The 5,000-nt window shown below is 52.7% G+C and overlaps 1 protein-coding gene across 1 annotated transcript in view; it reads right to left on the reverse strand.

Annotated features, from left to right (window-relative positions):
• Window positions 1–5,000, reverse strand: part of LOC139748354 (uncharacterized) — a 306,050-nt gene that overhangs the window by 83,624 nt on the left and 217,426 nt on the right. The window lies entirely within an intron of this gene.

Raw genomic sequence — 5,000 nt, forward strand, 5'->3', positions numbered from 1 at the left:
GGGTCGGGACTGCACCCTTCCATTCCCCCCCCCATCCACCCACCTCCTCTCCCCCCCCCCCCAGAAAAAAAAGAGAAAAAGAAAAATATCAATGAATTCCGGAAATGAGATTTTCTAATCTCCCATTCATCACAACGTACTACTCCGGGCACGTTGGGGGGGGGGGGGGGGGGGGGAGGAGGAAGAGTGGGACAGGGAGGGGAAACAGACAGCGACAGCTCCAGTAACCTCTCTCTCTCTCTCTCTCTCTCTCTCTCTCTCTCTCTCTCTCTCTCTCTCTCTCTCTCTCTCTCTCTATCTATCTATCTATCTATCTATCTATCTCCCTATCTATCTATCTCTCTCTCCCAGACCATTGAAGTAATACGACACCCAAATCACTTCTACTTTTCCCCGGAAAAGCAAAGTGTAAAGTGTCGCGCCCAACACTTACCGCACTTTACGGTATAACCGTGCGTCGAGACTGCAGCATCCGGACACTGTTCGTGTATCCGGCCATACAGATAGGCCAGAGGCAAGACGAGCCGGATACCGGATAACGCTGGCCTACCTGATATATCCGGCCACACAGATAGTCCGGATTGCGACGATCCGGATACGGTACCGGCCTATCTGATATATCCGGCCGCACAGATAGTCCGGATTGTGACGATCCGGATACGGTACCGGCCTATCTGATATATCCGGCCGCACAGATAGTCCAGATTGTGACGATCCGGATACCGTACCGGCCTACCTGATAATCCATTGGTCCTGGATAATTCGGTAATTACATAATCAAGGGCTAAAATGCTAATTACCTTCACAACAGCTGGATGGTTGTAAAGACCCACCCCCCCCTAATCACCCCACCACCCACCCACCAACACCCCCCCCCCCACCCACCAACACCCCCCCCCCAACCCACCAACACCCCCCCCAACCCACCCTCACCCCGCTGATGGCTTCTCCCCAGCTCCCCGGGGGAGGGAGGGGAAGGCTAGTGGGGTGATCCATTAATTATCTCAGCTGTATGTCTCCCCTCCCCGTCTCCCTTCTCCCCTCCCTCCTCCCCCCCCTCACAAACCCGGGCAATTTGGTTGTCATGACAACGGTGTATGTCACGGCCTCTATCCTCCCCGGGGAGCGCTGGGGAGCAGTACCGGGCACGCCGGGGAGAGGGGAGCGCTGAGCATCACGTCCGGAGAGGATAAAGGAGACATACCGGGAGTGTGGGGGGGGAGTGGGGAGTAGGGAGAGTGTGGGGAGTGGGGAGTAGGGAGAGTGTGGGGAGTGGGGAGTAGGGAGTAGGGAGAGTGTGGGGAGTGGGGAGTAGGGAGTTGGGAGAGTGTGGGGAGTGGGGAGTGGGGAGTAGGGAGTTGGGAGTGTGGGGGAGTAGGGAGTTGGGAGAAAGTTGGGGGAAGGGAAGTAGGGAGTTGGGAGAGTACTGGGGAGTAGTGAAATGGGAGAGTGTGGGGAGTAGGGAGCAAGAGAGAAAGTCCTACAGTAAGAGACAAGTAAAATACAATAATCTATAATAAGTGGATAACGGGCAGGAAAAGGTGGAGGGAAGGAAGTGGTGAAAGAGATGAACAAACTGGTGGAAGAGAAGGAAGAACAAGTGGAAGAGAAGAGAGTGCAGGTGGCAGAGAAGGAAAAACATGTGGAAGAGGAAAGAACAGGTGGAAGAAGGAAGAACAGGTGGAATAGAAGGAAGAACAGGCGGAGGAGAAGGAAGAACAGGTGGAAGTTGAGAAAGAACAGGTGGAAGAGAAGGAAGAATAGGTGGAAGGGAAGGAAGAACACGCGGAAGAGAAGATAAGAACACGTAGAAGAGAAGCGGCAACAGGTGGAAGAGAAGCAGCAACAGGTGGAAGAGGAAGAAAATATATATACAAAACAGGTGGAACAGAAGAGCCAACAAATGCAAGCGAAGGTACGGGTGGAAGACCGGAAGAAACAAGTATAAGAAGCCAAATAAAAAAAAGTGGATCGCAACGACGCATTTATACGATGGATGACCCAATGTGGACGGGTCCAGAACCCACAGTATCATTACACACACACACACACACACACACACACACACACACACACACACACACGGGTCGCAACGTATGACGTATTCATTGCCTTGTGTCATTCAAACCCTAACCACAACCTGGTCAACGATCGTTTAACCCCCGAAGGCGCACCACAACGCGTCGGTTAACGATCATTAGACCCCCCAAAACCACCTCCGCCTGAATGGATGGTAACCGTGCATTACCCAAGCAGTTGGCGTCATACAGCATCACACGTGGTTGGAGGTGGCATTACGCCATCTCCCAGTGCGCCCACGGGGTAGTAGACGGAAACAACTCACCCACCCCCCTCTATCACACACTGGGTTCGATAGACAATAGATGATCGTCGACCATCCCTCCCCCCCACCCCATAGTCTATCGGTATACCGGGAAAGGAGGAGGAGGAGGAGGAGGAGGAGGAGAGGGAGGAGGAGAGGTGGTGGGGTGGGTGGTGGGGTTGGGTGTCTTCGATCGATCGTTTACACAATAGCCTCAAACTAACACCTTCAGCCCAGGGTGGAGAGTGAGGGAGGAGGAGGAGGAGGAGGAGGAGGAGGAGGAGGAGGAGGAGGAGGAGGAGGAGGAGGAGGAGGGAGGAGGGATGATGATGATGATGACGGCTGCCCACGGAACCCGGAAATAGACGGCGCCCGTCACGGGGGACGCGTTGCCGGTACGCCGGTCGCAGTCCCACTCACCCTACGGACGCGACCGTGGACGCGAGCCGTTCAGCTGCCCGGTCGCGTCCATCCCTGAACGCTGGAAGAACGTCCAACACCCCACCACACCCCACACACACACCTACGATGATCATCCCCTCCCTCCCTCCCTCATCCTCCTAAAACGTGCCCCCCTTTCCCCAAATTGGACACGTTGCTGCGAGATCGGTGGGGGGTGGGGCGTGCGTCCTCACACAGCCTCATACAACGCCCCTCCGAGGAGAAGAAGAGGAAGAGACTTTGGCATAACAGGAGGAGGAGGAGGAGGAGGAGGAGGAGGAGGAGGAGGAAGAAGAAGAAGAAGAAGAAGAAGAAGAAGAAGAAGAAGAAGAAGAAGAAGAAGAAGAAGAAAAAGAAGAAGAAGAAGAAGAAGAAGAAGAAGAAGAAGAAGAGGAGGAGGAGGAGGAGGAGGAGGAGCTCAGATGTTCTGCGAGGCTCCACGGATGCGCACAAGAAACAGCGGGGAGCAAAGTCATGTTGTATTCAGAGGGCGTTGCAGTACGTCTCGGCTGCGATGCGTTGCCACTCTAGCAAGTACAGCCACTGTGGAGAGGAAGCCACGCACCACTGCCTTGCCCATCTCCACTGGAGATACAGTGGGAGGGAGATATACACAGTGGGAGGGAGATACACAGAGAGGGCGGCGCTCTGGCCTAAGTTGACAGTCGAGGCGAAGGTGGAGTCTGACAGAGGGACTGAACGACTGAACGACCAATTATCTTATCACACTCGTTATAAACCCGGGTCCTCCTTTATTATGGGGCACCTGCGGCTTTCAAGTCTGCGCTACGCGCAGCAGCAGAGAAAGGAGAGAGAAGTCTCTGGTGGCAAAAGAGGGTCCACCTCGAGGATGTATACTCCTTTCCGTCCACGGACGATTGATAACTAAAGGTAAAAAACCATGGCTTTTGGAAGGCCCTTCGTGAACCAAACAAACAATCCCCCACCTAAAAAGAAAAAAAAAAGCGTCTTGTTAGCAGCTACAACCGTTACATATACCCACATCAACCTCTCCACCCTCCATCGTCCACGCCACCGATTTTCACATCCATGCCTCATTCCCGGGACGATTTTCCTTCATCACTTCCTATCTAAATGGGGCAAAGCCTATCCCCCCTCTCCCCCCCCCAATATCATACTCAGTGAGTGAGGGGGGGGGGGAGGAATCATCAGGTCTCCATACGTGGACCTGTTTACACTTCCACCCTTCCAGGGGGCCACTCGTCCGCGTCAGGTCCAGCGACAGGAATGAATATTCACGAATCCTTCCGTCCCTTAATTCTGATTGGTGTAGAGCAGGTGGTGTGGGCACACAACTTCACACGAAATCATTCAATCATGCTGATGTGTGTGTGTGTGTGTGTGTGTGTGTGTGTGTGTGTGTGTGTGTGTGTGTGTGTGTGTGTGTTTTAATACGTAACTTGTATCTTACGGGGGGAAAAATAAAAGAAAAATGACATTTAAAATACCTTGTAACCTTTTCTTTTTTAAATGACAATGGACAACGTAATACATTTACGTACAATGTCAATAAACGACTCAAAGAAAAAGAAAAAAAAACGCACTATATTCGCCTGTTTCAGATTGCAAACGGACAACCCCCCACTTCCTCTCTTCTTGTTTCGGAAACACAAACATTTATTAGAATTCTGATTACAGTTGCGATGGGCGGAACTGCTTCGTTCATTTCGTGAGGGAGAGGGGCGGGGGGGGGGGGGGGCGCTGGGAACATACTCAGCGTTGATGGGGTAAATCTGATGCTCTCCTGGGTGTTGATGGGGTAAATCTGATGCTCTCCTTGGGCGTTGATGGGGTAAATCTGATGCTCTCCTTGGGCGTTGATGGGGTAAATCTGATGCTCTCCTTGGGCGTTGATGGGGTAAATCTGATGCTCTCCTTGGGCGTTGATGGGGTAAATCTGATGCTCTCCTTGGGCGTTGATGGGGTAAATCTGATGCTCTCCTGGGTGTTGATGGGGTAAATCTGATGCTCTCCTTGGGCGTTGATGGGGTAAATCTGATGCTCTCCTTGGGCGTTGATGGGGTAAATCTGATGCTCTCCTTGGGCGTTGATGGGGTAAATCTGATGCTCTCCTTGGGCGTTGATGGGGTAAATCTGATGCTCTCCTTGGGCGTTGATGGGGTAAATCTGATGCTCTCCTTGGGCGTTGATGGGGTAAATCTGATGCTCTCCTTGGGCGTTGATGGGGTAAATCTGATGCTCTCCTTGGGCGTTG

This window comes from Panulirus ornatus, chromosome 73 (assembly GCF_036320965.1).
Source record: "Panulirus ornatus isolate Po-2019 chromosome 73, ASM3632096v1, whole genome shotgun sequence".
NCBI classification, from domain to species: Eukaryota; Metazoa; Arthropoda; class Malacostraca; order Decapoda; family Palinuridae; genus Panulirus; species Panulirus ornatus.